Below are 21,787 nucleotides of genomic sequence, written 5' to 3' on the forward strand. Positions count from 1 at the left end.
GAAAGGACGTTGTTACCTTGTCTGGGGAGACATGCACCCTTGCCCTTGTGCAAGTCCCCCTTGTCACACTGACAGCAGAATAGAGATTGGTATTAACATGCACCAGATTGTCACTCCTACAGCTCTGGCCTGTGGCACATCCTGCCATTTCCACTGTTGACAGCAATAAGCAGTTCAGCCAGTGCACCTTAGACCCCATCCATAGCACCTCAACTGTTTTAGTCCTTCCTCCCATTCCACACTTAGTTTTGTCAACTCTGTCCTGCTCAGCAGCAGCCCCAGCTACTCAGTCCTGCTTAGCCTATCCTGCCCATGTGCACAGCAGACTGATGTTAAGCTAATGGCCTGCACCTTCCCTGACATGACAGTTCTCACCCACTTTTCCTCCTTCTCCAACTCCCCTGAGACATTTCAACCCTGACTTCACACTCCCTCCTGCACCTGCAGCTGTGGCAGTGCATCTTCCATCTCAATAAACAGCAGTTAATCCCAGGCAGGCAACAGCTTGTGCAAGGTTTCAGGATGATAATCCAGGCCATGGAAACCCAGGAGATGACGTGAGGCCTGCTGCACTTGTTTCATTTGTAGCAGAGGACAGTCTAGACAGCAGTGGTCAAAAATTAACCCACTGGAGGAAGAAGGAGTCTGAACCATGCCAAGTGGAAGTCAACAGCCATGATAGGACCACGCACAAGCTCTAGGCTGGAAGAAGTCAAGCAGCTGAGACCATTGGAGAAAGGAATTTCCTCTACAACTACTGAAAGAACAATTAACTGGTGTCCTGGGGAAACGGTGCTGTTCCAGAGATGAGCTCTGATGGGCAAAATTGCTTTTCCATGTACTAAATGCCATGTGCACTCTCCAGTGCAGACGAGGACCCAGGTGCTCATCAATTATTGAGCTTACTTGAACAAGCATTTAGGAGAGTGTGCAAGAGGCCAGTCTGCAACTCTACCTCAGTCCCAGCTGGTCTGCTCTTAGAAACTCAGCCAGTGAGAAGGGAAGAGAAAGAGGGGATTGGAAAAAAAAAAAGAAAAAAAAAAGGAGGAAATTGCAGGGCAGGGGGGAAAGAGAGAGAAAGGAAAACTCAAGTAGAGACTTCCCCTTGCGAAAGGAAATAATTAATGGTACAGGAAAAGCCTCCTTGCTGCCTTGTAATATCATTCCTGCAGTATCACCCTCACCCTCTTCCTTCCTACTTTCTGGGATGAACACAGCATGTCCTTTTTTCCTCAGGGTGCAGCCCACACCCTCTGAGGCCAGCTCTTAGACTGCACAGAAGACCTTGCATCCAAGTCTGGTCAAGACAAGAATGCACTGCTGCTCCAGCAGCACTGTTACCATTTCCTGACCACTCTACTGCTTCAGACCTCAACGAACTTTACTGCTTTATTAAGAGCTGCCATATTTACCCAGTTCAATGGACTATGAAACAACCTAGGCTTTTCTGTGTCCACTCCCACTTAGGGAAAAATCCAGCTCACCCCGAATCAGCTGCCAACATTCAAACTCCCACCTATCAACACACATCTTCACATGGATCTGCAACAGAAGACTGTCTCCTGAACAGAACAAGTCCATGCATTCACTGCGATTCACCACGTTATGTTTGCCATAGCCAGCATTTTAATCTTCATTATTGCTTTGGAGATGAAACATAACTTTCCAGAAAATCACATGGGTAGGTGCAACTCTCTCAGGAGACCCACAGCTGAAATGCATTCAAAATGAGAAAATGAGAAGAAATCTCAAGGAGCAGCTGCAATCTCAAGGAATATTCACTCACAATCACTCCTAACTTTTCTATTTCTGAGCTAGATTCCCTCAGATGTGAAAAGTCATTTATGCCATTGAACAAGCATGAAGCTAAAATCTGACCAACCATAGAGTTCTCCTAGGACTAAAAAATGTGTCTTCTTATTAAAAAGAGGTAGGTTTATTCTTCACAATAATACAACTTGAAAAATACTTAGTAAGGACAAATTCTAAGCGCTTTTTTGTTTGAGATTTTTGTTCTAACTTTGAGCTTTTGAAGAAACCTTAGGCTAAGCACATAACAAAATAAGAGTATCACGATCCCCAGAAGGCAGAGCTTTCTAAACTACAGACTTGTGCAGGACTAGGTACAATTACAGCAGGCAATATAAAATGTCTGCAGAGTCAAATTGCTTACAATCCCAGAAAGAAAGAAAGTCTTATTTTTTTTAATCCAGAGCCTTTAAAAAGTAGCTAGAAGTTTCTTTTTTTCATTAGTGCCTTTCATTTAGGATCATATGCATATGCTTTTGGGACCTAGGAAATACTTTTCCACACTCTGGAGCATCAGGTTATGGAACTTGCTGTCATAGCACAACAGTGGGGGCTATGGCTTGATGCCAATGAAGTAAGGACTGAGCATTCCCAGAATCAGGAACCATTCACAAAGTTGCAATGGCGATAAATTAGAAAGAAGCAAACATGAAGAAACGTGGAGTTATGGGAGTGGTAAAAACTCTCATGATATGAGCTATAAATCAAGACTGAAAGACAAGAAGGTGACAATAGGGAGTGCACACACACACATAGAGAAGGAGGCAGAGCTCCACACACACTGCAAGGACCAGTATCTCTAACTCCCATGTAGAAATACATGCAGGACCAGTACATGTCCACAAGTACCCTGTTAAGCACAAGTACCCATATGCACATCTACAGCTTTCTGCAGGCACCAAACACCACTCACCTGTCTCTGTCACTGAATAATATGTGCAAAGTTTTGTCTGCCCTGCAGGCACTTCACTGAAGCATGCATCTCCTGGAAACACTGGGGAAACAAGTCTAGATTCCCACCCAGTACCACCTGCTGTGTGGTCACAGTTATGTTGAGGGGTTTTTCTGTTTCTGGGCTTATATTTGATGTATTGGGTGCAGCAGGACACAAAAGCTAGAGGCTAAGCTGCATGGTGAGAAGAGTCAAGTAGGACACAAGATTGCTGCATCAGACTTTGAGACCTGATGTTTTGGTTGCCTGAGATCTTTGGACATTGAACAGAAGTCCCAGACAGCAGCCAAAACCAGATAATAAAGAGGCTGGAAAAAAGCACCACCCCAAAACTAAAAATTTGGTCTATTTTCCCTAAAGACAGAATATTAATGGGAGGCTAGCCTATATAACTATGTGTAAGCAATTCCACAAGTAAATCTGCCTCTGCTGACTGTCCTGGCCTAAGGGAAACTCTGAAAGAAGAGAGCTTTCACCACAAAATTCTGCCAGAAAACTGCTTGCCTCTAGCAAAGTTTTCTTTCTTTTCCTGGTCCCCAGGGGATCACACACTTAAAATATCCAAGGGACAAGGCCTTATCCTCTGAGTCCAAATCACTGGGCACTTAAATAACTCCACCAGCATTTTTAACTGTTCTCAGCATCTGTGGAGGAGCCTGGAATGACAGCCTGGAGATCAAATTCACTTTGCTTTCCAGAGAGCATAAGCAAAAGTAGTCCTACCTTGTTACTGAGAAAATGGAACATTATGTCTTGAACCACTCTGGAGTCTCCCACATCATTTACTATCAATATTAAAACACAATTAACTCAACCTGCTATGGAGATGCTACACTCCTAGCCATGGACAGAAAAGCCTGTAGCACAGAGCTAAGGTTTCTTAGCAGCTGCAAAAAAACCCCACTATTTCTGATCACCAGTGAAAGCCTCCTGATCTGTGTTCAGCATGAAATTAAGTGGCAGAGGTGCTGGACTGAAGCAGATCTTTAGGATTTAACATGTTCTTTTGAAAAGTACTTCTCTTTACCACCTCCTTCTACTGACACAGTTAAATTTCAGCTTCCATTTCTCCAAGTGCCTCTTTCTCAGCAGCCAGGAAAGCTGGCTTCTGGGTCCCATGTAAAGGGGATGGAAAGGAAATTGTCACAAGGACAGCTCCACCTCTCCTCCCTCAGCTTCTCATGAGGAGTTTGTGCACAGATTAAAGATGAAGGAGGAGTGAATTGATCTGTTCCACATGCCACCCATCACAGACTGCAGGGGTACTACCAGAAGGACCTAGAGCAATGAAGCATCATCTTTGCAGAGGCAGCTGCACCTTACAATGTTGCATTAAAAACCGCTGCTGCAAAACACATAACAAGCAAAGGACACTTGCCCAAGGCCACAGGTCAGAAGGTCATTGATACCATGGCTTCAGGACAGATAACTACAAAATGTCAAGGCTTGCCTTTTCTCAAGTAAATAAATTTGTTGGGAATGGGGTACGAAGGAAATTTTCATCTTGAACAATAAATCTTGAACTGTTTTATCCCAGAAATACAACCCTTTATAAACTGTATTGTCAAAAGACTGAGGGTGGAAATCAAAGTAAATAAAATTTTGTCCCCTTCAGGTGGATTTATAAAAAGGATCATCAAAGAAAGTTTTAGTGAACTGCATCAAAACAATTTAGGGACTTCCTCAGGATATGGCAAACTGCAAGAAGGTAAGGGACATCATTGTGAGCTTTGGTCCAAACTCTTCTTCCATAGCCATGGCTACACAACTGCAAGTATCTCCAGATTACTATAACATAAACAAGAAGGAACGTGTTGTCTCCACAACATGAAGCACTCCTTTCAACAAGTGCTTATAAAAGCACTCTGTGTAGATCAGTCCATCCACAAGCAGAAGGTTCCTCTTTCTGCATCTGCACCAGCAGAAAGAGGAAACATGACCTCATGCACTGCTGCAGTGCAAGGGCTTGAGGACCTACCTAGGCTTCTCCCTTATTGATCAAGTCCCATGTCATGGGACTTCTGGAATAAGCTGTCCACAGACCATCAATCACCATGCTAAGGAAATTAGAGGCATTGTCCTAACCCAGATGAAGGTCAGTTTTTCTGATTGAGCTCCCCTCTTTTGACTTCCTGATTAACAAAGGAGTCAACAAATCTCTCAACTTTGATCTGTCACTTCATACATTCCACATTTCACAGTTCCCTACCTCATTGCATTCCCTCCAGTCAATCTCCCCTGTTCAGTGCCCTGCCTCTGCTGCTCACTATGTGCAGGAGAGATATCCTGTGAGAACACTTTCTCCAGAAGATAAGCCAGAGAAAGAAGGACAAATAGTTTATTAGCCAACTAGGAGGCTCCAGGCATCACAGACGTAAGATTTGCCAAACCCCATAAGATCATTGGTTTTATTTATTTCCCTTTCCGTATTGTATATTATTTCAATCTCTCCAAGTGCAATAGCAATAAAATTGAAAAACATCCCTGGAAACACTTCCAATTAACACAAGGTCAGAAAATGACATTAGAGACCTCCACAGCCCATAAAGAAGAAATACACCCAACACCTCCCTATACTACCATTCTCCTCAGAAACAGCCTTAAACAGGAAGGCAGTGCAACTTGTCTTAAAGGTCATCAACCTTCACCTGCATTTTAACAAGGGCATGGAAGAGAGTATCAGTATGTAGCACCCTGTGCCAAGATCACACCACTGGTAAGCTACATGTACAAATCCACAGATTTTTAGCTCAATTAACCTAGCTCATTTCAATCCAGGCTGAAGCATAAAGCGACAAAATACTCAGGATGCAATCTCACAGAGGGTTCCGAAGAACAAATTCAGTACCTTCAGCTGCACCACAAATACAAAAAAAAGTAGGCCCACCACTGAAAAAGATGTATTGTAGGACCAGTGCATAAGCATTATTCAATTAAATGTCTTAACCTCACTATGACTTAGTCACAGGCTCCTGTACAGTGCTCTGTGGCACCCAGTAGCAGGAGAGATGACTGCAGCAAGAAGGGCACAAAACACAATAAGTAAAACCAAAACATATATTTTTAAACAGCTAGGGTACTATTCCTTGTCCACATGTCCAACTCAAAATAGATGGACACGCTGGTACCTGGAGGTCAGCTGTCCAGGCTCCATTCATAGGCAAATTGTAACATTGTCTAGTGCTTTTCTGAGCCCTTGTGGCCTCTTCCAGCCAAGTTTCAGCCTCCAAAATTACCAAAAAGATGCCTCTCACACTCACACAGAGGTCTTATTCCCCAGACCAAGACCCCTTGTGTAGATAAGCAATTACCTCAAACTACCCTGTAGCTGAAGGGAGCAGAATGGAGGTGTTAATAGAAGGCATGTCTGACTCAGCAACTGAATACTCATTATTACAGCCTTCACTGACTCCTTATTCCCAGACTAGGCTGAAAAGGTGAAGAAAAGAAGAGGTCTTCAGATCTGCTTCTGGACAGGCAACTCAGGAACAACCTTCCCCTGCAAGGAAGTCCTCTGGCAGGCACGCAGACAGGAAGAGCTCATCTACTTTGAAAGATAGCTGTTTACAGTATCTTAGAGTTGCTCACAGAAGGCTGGTAACCTGTCTCCTCCTCTTTCTACAGAGGTCAGGGTGATGAGAAAATCCTTGAAGCTGGTTCTGGTTTCCAGCGCTGTCAGTATTAGGCTGCAGGTAAGATAGTTGCCTGGCCATGTATGCACACCTCACTTGAAGAATAAGGCATGGTCTGCCATCCCAATCCACCAGAGTACAAATGCTGCTCAGGTCCCAGAAAGAGGGGCTGGGTCAGGAACTGCAGTACCATTTTCACAGTATCAATATAACTCAGAATAGTCTGGTTTGCAGCAACAGAGCAGCTTCTGGAGTAAGGAAGTTGGGAGAGGGAGAGGGTTCAAGGCAGCAAGGAAAAGACACAGCTTTCCATGACGCTATAGAAGATGCTGTCTAGGTGGCCTGTGAGAAAGGCCTTTTAAGAACAGAACATCTATTTTTTGCTTTAATTTGTAGAAACCATCTTGCAAATTTGTGATGCTGTCTAAATATCATTAATTCTTATACCTCATTCCAATACTTTCTGTGGTTTTCCTGCCACACATCTGTGCCCATGCTCACCATACTCTTCATAAGCCCTCAACAGGGAAAGAGATCACAGCTTCAGATTTGTCCGGAATCTTGACCTTCAACTAGTATCCATCCCTAGCTGTTTCCTCAGAGATCAAGGTTCGGTTATTCCCTCAGTATCTGCACAGCTTTGCATTTATCATTGCAGAACTTTCTGGAGCAGAGAGAGATGCTAATTTCCTCTGAAGGAGGTACACTGGCTAAGAGTATGTTCTTTTTTTAATACCAGAATCATCTGGTTTGTGTTTCTGGCTTCCTGAAACACACAGAAATATCCATTTGAATATCAATGAGAGGAGGTCCCTGACATTGCTTCTTTTGCTAAAAAATTTGAAATAGTATTCAAAATTTGAGAACAAAAAGCCAAAATCAATTTGTACTCATTTGTAGTAGTAGAAGACTCTGGAGTGTCTCTTTTCAAACTTCCCAGCCTTCTCACAACAAGTTGAAGTGTCTCAAGGAAAACAAGCACCTCATATGAAAAAAAGTATTTTAACTGAAATAATTTTCCACCAAAAAAACCCAGAGTATTTTCTGCAAGTTAACTCAGCATTACATGTTTTTAGGCAGTCACTCAAACTGGTATGTTTGTATATGAAGGCCTTCCCCAAGGCCTACACTAAAGTATTGTAACATGTCAGTACCAACAGCTCTTCAGATTGCGTATCACTGAGACAATCCCCAATGAGCATGATAGACAAATGAGTCTTAATCAGTGTTTCTTCTAGGATAAGTCACAATTTCATAATATGAATATCTTCATTATATCCCTTTTGGTGCATTTCTCTAAATGAAATTATACAAAGAGCTTGCCTTCAGGGGACAACTTACCAGTAGAGGCTATACCAATTGACAAGTCCTCAGCTTGAAGTCTCTTGCTGACCTTCCATCCTCCCTTTAGGAGGGAAATCTCCACTGCCCTTCAATTCACCTTTGCACAGCTGTAATTGTCTCAGAGCCAGCAACTGAGGTGGGACACAGCACCCAGCACAAGGGAAGAAAGGTAGCATGCCAACATCTCTGGGGCTTGAGACATGGACTTCATCATCTCTTTGCATCCTTGTCTATCTACTGTGACACTGGCTGCATTGCAGGCCAAATCAAACACCAACCCTCCATAACATCCTTCTGCTGTTGGGCTCTACAGAAAGGCTCAATAGTCCCCAAAGCTCCCTATCCTGAGTGCCTCCTCCCTGATGCTAGAACTGACATCTAATGTCCCCAAAACCTATTTTTGCCCACTGCTCCCCAGTTCTGCCCTGTGTGGTTCTCACTGTGCTCCTTCACATGTGCCACTTAGCCTCTCAGGGCTTCTCCTAAACCATGTTCTGACCTCCACGTGGGTCCTACTACCTGCAGGGCCCTTGAGCCTTTTCTTAAGGCCCCCCTGTGGTGCCCTCTCCACTGCCCCCAAGGAATGTGCTCACTTCTTGGGGGACAGGTCATCACTGCAGCTGGCTCTGTGCAGCCCAGGAGGAGTCTTGCCTGTGAAGACACACAGCATACGCAGGACCTCTGGACTGCAGTGCCAACAGAGCGACAGCACTTCTGAAGCAGAGGGAACCTGCTGGGATCCAGGCTTGTCATCACTTAAGCCAGCTGAGGTTAGTCTTTGCAGGCTCCCTCTGTATCAGAGGAAGCACAGGTGCTCTTGAGCAGGGGTCTGACTTTCAGTCACTCTGGATTGCCTCCTGGAACAGTCAGTCTCACCACTGGTCACAGATCCAACCTTATCTATTCCCCCTCCCTTTCCCCTGTGGTCCCAGGCTCTGAGCCTGCTCAACAGAATTAGGGCCAAGGAACACCCCAGCTGCCAGTGAGACTTTGTGCTAAGCTCCCCCTATCCTGTGAGTCTCTGCTTGGAGGTCCTGTCTTCCCTAGCTTCCCTCATCATCCTCCACATCCTCTTCCTCCTCCTACAGCCAATGCACAAAAAAAGGAAAGGTCCCCCTTTCTGGAGCAGGACTTGAAAACACTTAACCCTCCATTCACATTTCCTTAATTTCAGATCCTAAATGAAATCACAGAGGACTTTTTTCTCTCTTACCTACCCCTCTCAGTGCTCTCTGTCAGAATTATTCAGCTTTCTGAAGCATTACCAGATACACTCTAAAGGAAAGACACAGCAGAAGCAATTAAATAGCGTTGTTAGGTATCTATAATTACTCCAAGTAATTTTTTCCACAGTGCAGCAATTCCAAATCTCTACAACACTCTCTTTGGAAACCAGATGTTGACCATGTCAGCTGTGTGCTAAGAATGCATTTTCATGAGTTGCGTTTCTTGGAGTTTGCAAAGTAATGATGGTAGTGGAAGGGGATGCTCCTGGAAAATTCCACCCATACAGGTGCAGGGTGGGCAGCACAGAGACCTGCTGGGGTCCTCAGGGTGCAGGGGGCTTCTCAGCCCTCTCCCTTGGCCACAGTATAAACTGAACACCCTCCCCTCACACAGAAGGCAAGGGAACTTTCTTCCACACTCTTGCTCATAGGAAGGTAGACAGGGCCGGTGGGGGGAGAGCATATCTGGGAAAGGAAGAATTTGTCCTGGGAGTGCTGTGCTGCTCACCTTCCACAGCAACACACAGACAGACATGGAACAATGGAAATAAAACATTTGGTTGATGCTTCTCCAGTCAGTTCCTCTCCACTTCCCCCCAAATTGGTCTGTCTCATCCCATAGTCAACAGCTGCAGCAACCAAGCTCCCAGCATGTTCATCAGACAACTGTTTTGCAACTTCTAAAAGAATCCACTGATCTATGATATTCAATGTAAACGCACTTTTGCTCTACCTCCTGCCTCCCCATTACTCTTCCATTGCACTCACTTGGATTGTCCTAAAGAACTCCTTCCTTTCCTTATTGATTACTTCCTTCAAACACATGCAGAAAATTATTATACTCCCTATCTGTCAAAAGATAGATATTTGGGGAAAATCTATCCTCAGCAACCAGGCAAAGGTCCGGTAAGACACAGGCTAAGCAGAGAAAGCAGGTTTTAACTAAAGTTCAAGTAACATTGCACAGTGAACCCTGGGAATACTTCAAAGTGTTTATTTGAGACAGGGGACTTCTTAATGGAGAAAGTCCTCAGTGCAGATTTCACTAGACTGTACTCTTTTAATCTTTATTTGTAAGACAGTGTCTCCATTAGTCCCAGGCTGGAGCAAGGTGTCTGGGCAATGAGCAGGAAAATATATACACACACAGGACTTACTCTGGGACCAAACACAGAAGACAGAGCATAGATGAGAACAACTGTTCAAATACAGACACACACAGCTCTCTATGGGTCTGTTTCTCAGCCATCCTGAAAGCCAAGACCTCAAATAGCAGTCATCTATAAGAAAAGGGACAAGGCATGAAGCTGGTGGAAATTACAAATGCAGGCTGATCTATACACGGGAGAGCTCAAGGAAAGCAGCTATCCACAGGTAGCCCCTGACAGAGACAGAAAAGCTACAGGAATGAGATGCTGCCATAATCCCAGCAGTCTTCACAAAGCAAATATAATTAAATGCAGCAATATAAAGAACTCTGGCCTTGGTGAAAATGAGCACACATCTAAGAAAGAAAGCAAATAGATCCCACTTCTAAAAAACAAAAGTATAGCACTGGCCTGAAAGAAGTGACCTGAACAATCCTGAATTCTTAAAACACCCTGATGATTCGTGGAGGAAACACTGAAACTCGGCATGCAGGAGCTGTTCTCAGGCAGCAGACTGCAGAAAAAAGGACTCTTTCTATTATTCCCAGATCTCCCAACCTGGATGGTGAGACTGTTGTATGAAACTGCTTAGACTGGAAAACTTGCAGCACAACTCTGCTGTCCAGTGCTGCACCCAATGCAAGTTGATTTACCAGCAAACACAATTTCTTCTCAAAACCCACAGGATTACATAATACCAGAGTGGATCTACTGGGAGAACAAAAGGATCTGCAGCACCTATTAGTATTAACATTGCAGTGTGCACCCTGTGTCAGGTGGTGGGTGGCAAGCTGCCCTGTTGCAGAGTTTCCCCAGTCTTGTAAGGACTGGCCCTGAATGCTCCAACACTAACCAAAATGGTGTTCTGATTAAGCTGAGCAAAAAATGATATTTCAAAGCAAGGTCTGAACAATACAGGAAAAAAAAAATCAATCTAAATCCAGGTCAGTTTGCTTTTTTGAATTTTCTGCTAATCAAACTCATCCATTCAACACACACACAAAAATCATGTTCTTTATCAGACATGATTAATAAAAGTGATGGAAATTTGGATCCAAACAAACAACTGCAAAGACACTTTAGGTACTCACTGGCAAAGGAGTTTCAAATAACACACACACAAAAACAAAAAAACACCAAACCAAACCAAAAATTTTAAAAAATCCTAGTCTCAAGGGCCAGACCTCTCTCCTGAGGGGTGATGGATACTGCAGTTTAAACCTCCATTCTGAGTCAGGCAGAAGGGATTTATTAGAATACAGTTTTCCCATTGTCTAGGAATCTGTCCTCACTTTCTGGCTAACAAGGCTCTGGGATCTGGGGGAAGATGCTGCCATTTCCTCCTCCACTTTTGTGAATGGTATCTAAAGGCTTTTGCGAGTCTACACCAAAATGAAAACACCAAAATGTCAGTTTTAATTTACAACACTAAAACTTCTAAAATCAATCCTCCATATCTGACCAAAATTAATTAGTATTTTCATTGATCCCAAACTATGTTTTTTCACAAACTTGCTTGTTGCTCCCAACATATTTCTGGGGGTAAGGCATTATCATCTGGAAAGGGAAGGACAGAGGACTTGTAACTCCTGGTAATTAATGAACCATGTTATTTTTCCCCAAAAACAGACTTTGGGGACAAAATTGGCCAGAGCCCAGTTAAAAATTCCTCACCTCCTTCTGTTTAAGACTTTTCTTTCTTACCCTACATGGCTGTGCAGTGCTGTTTTGCATCATTAAACAGCCTAACCCCATTTCACCACACGAGCAGCTGAACGTTACTCATAGTGAAATGTTGCCTGTATGTTAATTTTGCAAAGTGCTTAGGATCCTTCTCGAAGGAAGGAACAATAGAAATGTAAGTCATTATCATGTACAGGAACCGAGGAAATAAACCTAAGGGAAACAAGCACCAGAAACTGTCACACAAAATGCAGACCAAGTTGAAAACTTAAACAGGAACAAGAAAAAGGCTGTCAAACAATCTTCCAGGCTTGGCATGGTGGAAGACATTGCAGAATGCAGCTAGCCTGGCAGAAGGAAATTAAATAAGCCTGGAAAACTGTTGACTCAGCAGAAGACAGCACAACCCCCAGCACATTTCAGAAATAAACCCAGGTCAGTAAATGCCAGAGCCTTTCACAAGGAAGAAACGCCAAAGGATAGTGGCAGAAACTCAAGACACCACTACGAGGCAATGAAAGAGTGAGTGCCAGGATATAACATTACCAAAGGCAGTCTGAAAAAATTACAGACTCGGGAAAAACACAGTTCAGGCACAGGGAAAACAAACGATGCTGAACATATTGTACACTCAAATCAATGACACTAAACGCATGCCAGAGTTCATGAGCAGTGAAAGTAACTCAAGCACACAGTATCTCCACTGATAACCACAGTTTTAACACTGAGGTACCTCTGAAAAGCAGCAGAGAAGTTAACACATAACAGTGCAGAGAAAACCACAGGGGAAAAGATTGTCCTGGTCCAGTAGAAAATACTGCCAAGATGCAGGTCAGCATCAAGCCAAGTCAACCACACACAATCAGGATTTAAACCCAAAGCATGAGAGCCAAGCACAGAAACACTGGCCAGAACCAACACCAGAGAAGAGAAACGAAGCCAAAGACACAACAAACAAGCTACACATTACTGAAAAATAGTCAGAGCAATTTCATATTAAGAAAAGTTCATTTCAAATGCATTCAGAAGCAAATGTGGCCAGCATTCTACTCCAGGAAAAGCAAACTGCTAAAACCCTAGCAAAAAAAAAAAAAGGGGGGGGGGGAAGAGGAGAAGGAAGAAAAAGAAAACCAAAAACAACTGGAAAAGGTAAAAGAAAGAAAAATATAGGGTCCTATGAATATGCAGATGAGGGCAAATCATCACCTCCCTTCCTTCTCTCAAGCTCCATGGAAGGAAAACAGAGCCTCCAGTTAATAACATTCAGGAAATGTAAAAGCAGAAAAAGCAAAGGATTCACAGGCCAAGCAAAGACATTGTTGTCATGAGACAGAGTCTCAAGCAAATGCAACCGAACAGATGAAAACACACCCTCAGGCACCAGGGGCATGTTCACTCATTGTAAGCCTCCTTCAGCAGAAGCTATGCTAGCACTTTTTCCAGACTTAGTTTGGTTGGCTGCTTCATCTCTGCCCTCATCTCTTCGGGAATCTCAAATCTTAAAGCCGCCAAAATTCCCCTGCTTTCCTCAGCCATCTTCATGTTGCATAGTCTGGCCCCCAAAAGCAACAGGAAATAAACTACCTCTTCTAACGTCACTGGTGCAACCTGTGTGGTTTCTGCCCTCTGCAGACTCCCTGAAGTGATTTCCAGTATGTGGCTGGAGACAAAGCAGGGCAAAGGGAAGCTTGCTGTGCTGTGCTGTGTATCCATCCAGTATTGCAGGACACACAACCTGCCCATGTCACTCCCGAGTGGGGTACAGCTGGAGCAATTACTGTTGGGTTGATAAACAGTCATTTCACTCATAAATGCAGTTTGGGGAAAAAGTAATTCCTTTTTTTTTTTAATCCTCAGATTGAAATTAGAGAAGAGTGTTGGCCTGAAGAGAGGGCAAGGCAGGAGATTCTTAGAATGTCAGCATACATCACTTAGAGGTTTCACAATTACATGCTTTCCTTAAAAAGTGGCAATGCACAAAATGAAAGCTTTAGAACATTTCCTTTTCACATGGCATTTTTTTATCAAAACTGCTCAAATTTACAAAATGTTTTTACTACATTTATATGACCTGAAATTTTTCTTTGAGTGGACTCAAGAAGAAACATGAATTTGTTTTCATTCACCAAAAAAATACAAAACAACAGCTATGTATTTTCCTTTCATTTATAACCAAATCAAACCCCCCTTCCTTTTTTTGAGGATGATTCTTTTTTTTTGAAGATTGATCAGGGGTGATAGGATGGATCCTTGATACTGTGTTGTGATAAGTATTTAATTACTGTAACCATGCTTGAAAGCTCATCTTCCCACAGCAGCTCAGCTATCACCTGAACGAAGATATGGCTGTTTATTGTCAATACGCTGGGATAACACATACCCACAATCAATGAAATGCTCACAGTTAAAGGGACACAGATACACAGCAGCACCTGACATGCTGTGGAAACCTCCAAGCTGGTGGCAAACGGGGTTTTTGACTAGAAGCAATGTGGCTCTGGCACTAGCATACCAGCCCTGCACTGAGAGGTCATGCTGCATTGTAAGACATAGCCTTACCACAAATTGTTTTGGTTCTCTGTAAAGTTAGGATTATCCCCTTGGATGTTAAGAAGACTGGAAATTTTCCAGCAGCACCAGGTATTTTTGAGTTGTTGCACCTTCTCAGATGCAGCTTTCCAAGTATGCAAAAGCACCTTTACTGATTTTTTCCATCTGCCCTTCACACTCTCAATAAGGCCTCCATAAGTCTGCACAAAGCCAGTTATAATTCTTTGCTGCCTATCAAAGCCTTCACTAGAGCTAGGCAGTTGGTGTGTAAAGACTGCTGCCTACCATGCTGACTAATGTTGTCTGATTGTTCCCTTGTACTCCCCCGTTGGTCCATCTGTACCCATCTGTTGCCTTTTGTCTTCTAATTAAAGTGTAACTACTTTGGGGTAGAAGCCACCTTTCTCGTTAGCATTCATACAGGTCCCTGCAGAGCAGAGTCCCAAGTCCATAACTGGGTGCTGGGGACAGCCATAATGACATGCAAAAGGTGACTGCCCATACACGTGGCAAGGGGGAACAGTGACTTCCCTCACTGTGTGGCATGGGCAAGTCAGCTGGAAGAAAGCCCCAGAATACAGCTTTTATCCAGAATGCAACCAAGGCAAAAGCAGTCTTCTCCTGTGCCTGGACAGTGTTACCCCATTAGTACACTAGACACAGTCCTCAGGGTTGCCCTGTCCAAGCAGTCAGGTTGGCAACCCCAGTAAAGGTCAGATGGCTACTATCACCCTCATCAGCTACACCAGCATGGAAATGGTAGGAGGCATTCTAACTACAGCCTGAGCTTAATAAAGATCTCCAGATTTTCCAATATCTGATTTGCATTAGAGGACAAGGTCTCTCCAAGAAGCTGTCATTGTTTCAATGTAAGAATTCCCTCCAGTAGCCAAGGATTAGGGCCTGGTGGAGAAGAGCCAGAATATTTTTCTGCAGGCTCATGAATCATACAAATATACTCCAAAATTCAAGCAAAGTCAGGAACCACTTCAGCAAGAGGCAAAGAGAGCAAACAGCTTATACTGCCATAATACACGGCGGTTAGGAGGAGATACCAACTAATGTCCTCTTTGGTAGAAGAGATGGACTAGCTCATTATGGCAGGATGCAGTAATCTAATCTAATGGTCTGATATGATCAGTCAGCAAAGATACCATTTGATCAGTGTGTCCACAAGATCTATGTAGGAGGTTTTTTCAGAAAGATTGTTCCATTTATCATCTGATAAGGAAAGCTTCGTGTGGCACTTGCATCTGCCCTTCTCCTTAGGAGTCAATGTACGATTAACATGGCCATAATTAGCTGCACATACATACAGTTACATCCTGGACAACTGTGAGAAGCAAGGCCAAATCCTGGCAGTGTGTGCAGCATAGGTGCACAAATAAAGCCATCTGGTTGTCTGATTGAATCAGGGTCATCAACAGACTATCAGATGTGACCTAGATCAGGTATCTAAGGGATACTCACTTGGGAGTGGGGTATCCATAAAATATGTATTCTTTGATGCAAGTCTGCTGTCTAATGAGAAGCAAGGGATTCAGCAAATTGCAGTCACTTAGAGAAATGTCCAGAAAGAACACATTACAAATAAGGGGGGAGATGTACATACAGACTCCCTTTCTCGTTTCAGCCACATGTGCTTAAATCCAGAAGTGTCCATCCACCCTAATTGAAGCTATATCCTTCTAAACACAGGTTCTATGGGAACAAAATCAGTCACTAACTCTGGGTAGGTTTAAACAAACTCCTATGCCATTTATCCTCAGGGACAATGAGTCATAAATCCCCATGTACACAGGGAAATTAGCAAAACAAGACTGATTGGTAAAAATAATCCAATCTTGTCTCACCATAAAAGGAGTCAGTGGAATAAAAAACATTTCCTCTCTGAAGTCCCTGGACATGCTGGCAAGATGCCAAAACTTCACACACAGAGCAGAACCTGACCCAGGGAGGCAAGCATACCTGTGTAAGTGATCAGAAAGGCTTGCTCAGGTGGGCACCAGACAACACAAGGAGGAAACTGTCTCAAACAATCTAGTCATCTTTCCAAAGGCAAAGGAGAGCCTTCAGAGGCAATGCTTGGATTTGTACAGCTGCAATTCTCACCTTACAACCCTACGTTCTTGTTCCTCTCTAATTTTTAAAGAGCCTTCTTCAGAAAATAAAATTAAAAAATCTAAATAATTTCTTCTGCTAGGCAACATAACAATTACATGATTCATATTGGTTCTTCATGGAGTGGCCAGTACCATCAGACCCTTACTAAAAGCCAAGAACACTGATCAGATTTTCCGTTCTCTTCCCCTCTCACCTGTTATTTCTGCCACTGGGACATTGAAGCACACAAAGAAATGACAGTGAATATTTCTTTTAATGCACTGAAAGACTTGAGACCAGGCCTGAAGGCTGCATCATCATCAAAAGCTACAGCCTCTTCAGCGTCTCTGTGGTTCATCAGCTCTTCAAAGCTGCAGACTGCAGGAGGTGACAAGTGCCTCCATAAGGGCTTTTGTTTGCAGTCACCTACAATAGCCTTCACACGCCAACTGCCTGCTCATACAAAAGGTACATGGTAGAAGCTTGCAGGAATGATGTCTTCACTGGACCACACTTGAAGTTTTTGCTGATCAGCTTGTCCATAACCCAGTTTTTCTTTCCTATCAAATAAGTGGCCTCTTGTGAGACACTCTTCAGATTCATCTTGTTAATCTAATCACAGAAATGTAGGCTGGCAGAGAACCACAAGAGATCACTTACTGCATCCACCAGCTCTGAGGCAGGACAAGATAGATTCAGACCCTGTGCTGTTGGATATTTTTCTATGTGTCCTCCAGCAAATGAGCCTCACCAGCAAATGAGCCTCACCATGTCAACAATTGGACTGTTCCTACATATCTAGCTGAAATGTTTCTGCTTGAAAATTTAGCAAGATGTCATCTTTTTTCTGCTTACTGTGGACATGAAAAGCAACTGACCATAATGTTCTTTTTTCAACTAATTTGGGTATCCAAAGGCTTATTTTGTTCTCCTTCCTCTTTTTTTTTTTCATAAAACAAAAATGGTTTTCCCATTTTCTTTTCTAAATCCTTCTTTTTTTTTTTTTTCTGTATCTCCCTCCCACACTCCAAAGGAACCCTTCCTAAGAATAGATGGGCACAGCACTGCTCTGTCCCAAGCAGGGTACAGGGTCACACAAGTTCACAAACTCACCTTACGTGGACTGTGATTGAGGCTGAACATGACTCTGGAAAGCCCATTCAGCAGAGAGTTGTGGGAGCGTTTTTCAACCTATTGCAGCATTAGGAAATACTGGAAGTCCACAGTCACTGAGGCAGCTGACAGCATGTCACAGCAAATGGCCCTGTGCCCACGGAGCACTAATGTATGCAATGGTGTAGAGGAACAAGCTAAGAGCAGCCTGTCCATGAATTTGTAGTCATGGGCACACGGGTGGCTAAAGGAAGCAGAACAGTTGCTGCTAATTGATTTTCAAGAGTTCAAAAGTCAAACACTGATAATTATAGAAGCAGCAGCAGCCAAACATTTTATCTGCTGAGGGGGGTGAGGGTTGACAGGGGCAGAGGATTAGCACATGCAGCGGAGAGAATGAATCTTTTAGCTTAAGTTTCTTCTTTGTCCTTCTCTAAAATGTCCTGTAGTGGCACCTTGACCCAGCCCATCACCTGGGGCTTTGCTCATCCAGCTAGAAGCAGGAGTTACTGAAGCATGCATGGTAAGAGATGCCCCAGGGAGCCTGCGAATCAAAGGACTCTGCAGGGTTGCACAAGAGGTTGCTGTCATGAGCTGCATGGAAAGGTGCTCTGAACCCCTGGTGACACACCTAAGGAAAGAGGCGAGAAGCATCAGCAAAAGGGAGAGGCTGAGAACAACCTAGTGATACAAGTGATGCAAAAGTCACTAGAAATTAGAGAAAGAATCCCAAAGATGGCCCCAGAGACAGTAACTGTGCCATCCCCAGGTTCGTTGGGGGAAGTGAGGCAGCAAACAGGAGCACAGAGCTGATGGGGCAGGACTGCTGTGCCCTGCCTCAGCAGTGAAGGGGATGTGATCAAGAGCTGGACAGCAGCACTTGCCAGCTCTCACAAAGGTATCATGAATCCAGAAATAAGTCCTGATCAGATGTGGGATTATATGAGAGCAGAGGAGAAAGGCCACTAGATAAAATATCTGGGTGAAAACTTTCCACACAAAACATCACAACCTACAGACACAAGCCCTAGTGTAGTACTGAGCCTGTGGCTCACCTTGCAAGACCTCTGGCACCAGCTCATGGCTACATTGAGGCAGGGCCTTTCATGGGGTGTAAGGGTGGACCTCCTTCATCACCTCCATCTGCATACCTACCCCTCTATAATACATACAACAGGGGCATCTAGGCACCCAAAACACATCTAGGCTGTCTGGCCTGTGAAGCAAAGATCTCCACTAACTAGCTACTTAAAAGGTAGTGAAGGAAGACATTCAGCCTTGTCCCCCTAAGGAGCAGAGAACAGAGAAGTGAACGAAATGCAGCACATTTGCTTATTACAAAAGCAATTGGTACTCATGGCTACAAGAACAGAAGAGCTCAGGTTACTTCCCCTTTCCAGAAACTGGTTGCTCTGCATGTTCTTTCATGTCAGCCCTATGAGGCTTCAGTCTGTCTGAAGAACGTAGGAGGAGATTTATCATCATCAGAGTCTGGGGACAGCTGTAGCTCTTCTGGAAAATTAATTCCTGTTCTGAAATAACTGGTGAGGGTTTGAAGATATTTCTTCCCAAATTGGGATGAAAAATCAAAATCTCAAAAAATTTCACAGAGCTGAAATCCTGAAACAGTTTAGTCACTGTCTGCATCTTTGCTGCTCAGAAAATGGAAGGCTTCACACCTGTTTTTAAAACATTTCTTTATATATGTATACCCTAAGACACATACTCCTTATAATCTATTTGCCATCTTTCAAGAATCAACTGCACCAAGCTGTACCAAGCAGCAAACTGTTACTAAATCCAGAGGAGAGTAATGAAAATGATCAGAAGACTAGAAAACATGACCTACCACCAGGAGAGACTGAACAAATTCTTGTTTAATCTACAGCAGAGGTGACTGGGAGAAAACATGATAGAAGCCTTCAAACATACATAGGGAAGATAAAAAAAGGAAGAGAATAAACAATTCTCTGTGTCCACTAGGGAGATGCCAAGTAGTAATGGGCTTAAACTGCAGTCAGGGAAATCTAGGTTAGACATTAGAAAAACTTTCTAGAGTAAGGAGAAAGAAGCTGTGGGAAGAGGTTGCCTCAGGATTTCATGGAGTTTCTAGCATGGAAGGACTCTCAGAACAGGTGAGACAAACATCTGTCAGGAATAACTTCCATCTAGTTGATCCCTCCCTTGGGCACAGGAAGGGACTAAATGACCTTTTGATGTTCCTTCCAGGCACAGCATCTGATCATGCATAAAAGTGCAGAGATGTAGTTAAAGACTGAGCTATAATGAACGCACACAAGTGGACTGAATCAGTGTTTCCCATGCAGTCTTCCATCTTCCATCTCCTACTGCCCGAGTGTTTGACTTGGAAACCCTCCTGTGCTATGTGCAGATTCTTCTAGAAGTTGCCTAGAAGTTGGGAGGTCAAAGCATGTTGCTAATTTAGCAAAAATTATTGAGAGTTTGGATGATTTTACACTGCAAAGCAATGCACTTACAAAGGTATTGGGATTCTGTACTAATAATATATTAATAATTTCTGGCCTGCCTGGTAGCTCTGTTAAGGGCCAGCACTCTGCTTTGCCTGACCCTCTGCAAACACAGAACAAAACTATGATCTTTGTCACAAACAGCTCTGTTTCACCCTTACATTTTAATGTTTGCATTTCAACTGAATGGAGAAAATTAAGAAAAAGACTATGAGGTTCCAGGTATGAAAGGTATTTGTCTGTGATCAGAGCATGTTGGAGATGACATCTGTTTTTTCCAGGAAGAACCTGCCAGCATAAAATTCGAACGGCTCAGAGTTTGATTATAATAATCTGAGCAAGACACCCACTTCAGGGTAAAACATTTGTGTTGAGGAAGCACTATGGGCTTTTCATACTACTAATACCATAGTTCTTCATAGTCACATTTCAATCCAGCCCCAGGTCTTATGAACTGAAGAACTGTTCTGGTTTAATGGACGCCAAGTAGTCACCACAGTCAGCAAGGCTTGGCAAGTCCCAGGTTTAATCCCAACAGTTCAGCTCACCAGTATCCCTTCCACTATTTGTCTGGTTCATCTGAGAGACCATGGATATACCCTCAGAGACTGAACAACCTCTCTTACCACTCATAGAAGCCCCCCCATCTCTCACAGAGGATGCAATAGGGATAATGCATGTGGCAAGCAGGAAAAAACAGACCTGCATTTAGCTGTGCCTCCCGAGAGCCTACAAAGCATTCCAGCAACAGATTCCCCCAACCAGCCCTGCTAATAATCCCTAGCAGGATTCACACTGCTCCTGCCTCGTTTTCCTGCTCTGACAATGGAGTTATCCTCTGTGAGAACAAATTTAATGCCAGCTAGGAATCTTCCTGCACTTTGCCTGGTGGGCTTTAGTGAAGCTGTGTGATGGACAGAGCCTGACGTGAGGTCTCTGCAGGCTGAGCCTTGCCTGCCCACCCCCTGTGCAATATCCAGCCAGCCTGCCTCCAAACATGTCCAAGAATTGTCCACATGCTGATGCCATGCCATATGTTTCCTCACACTCCTGTTTCACTGAGACCTCTGCTGTCTCTCCCAGACCATACCTTCCCATCTGGTCTACACAGTGCCAAGACTATGAGACAGAAGGTCTTCCTGGAAGTCATGCACAAGCTGGGGCCTTTCACCCTCTTCCCAAACTGCAACTACTGGGAGAGCTTAGTGCCTGCCAGGCAATAATGAGGTGGCACTCCTGCCTCCTTCAAAAGTTGTTCCTCCAGCCCTCTTCTGAATGCATCGCTCCTGACAGCTCCCTATTTCATTCTCGTTTCCCCATTAATTTCTTCCTGAGTTTCACCACAGAGGCCACTTGCAAGTCCATGCAGACCATGCAGAGAACAAGCAGCTGAGGAAAAAAGGCTTTCTGTGCCTGGTGGGGCAAAGGGGCATTTTTCTAAGCCATACACATGATCACATCCAGACCAAGCTCTGCTTCATACCTATTGAGTGTCCTGCTAAATTCTCCTTGCTTTCATTCTGCCTTCTCAACCCCATCACTTTTTTATACCTTATTTTCTTAGCCATCAAACTACCCCCTCTACTTCAATTCAAACCCTTTGGGAGTGCTTGTTTCAAGCCTGGACCACTGACATTTATGTGGGAGGTGAAATGAACCAAACCTTTGCACTAACACAGAAATCCACACCATTTCTAAAATGCTGCTTTGGGTTACATGCAAATTAGTCAGAAGTATG

The 21,787-nt window shown here is 43.7% G+C and overlaps 1 protein-coding gene across 1 annotated transcript in view; it reads right to left on the reverse strand.

Annotated features, from left to right (window-relative positions):
* The window catches only part of LOC119148382 (glutamate receptor ionotropic, NMDA 2B), a 180,140-nt gene that overhangs the window by 29,754 nt on the left and 128,599 nt on the right, over positions 1 to 21,787 (reverse strand). The gene's annotated exons all lie outside the window — the stretch shown is intronic.

Source organism: Falco rusticolus, chromosome 5 (genome assembly GCF_015220075.1).
Source record: "Falco rusticolus isolate bFalRus1 chromosome 5, bFalRus1.pri, whole genome shotgun sequence".
Taxonomy (NCBI): domain Eukaryota; kingdom Metazoa; phylum Chordata; class Aves; order Falconiformes; family Falconidae; genus Falco; species Falco rusticolus.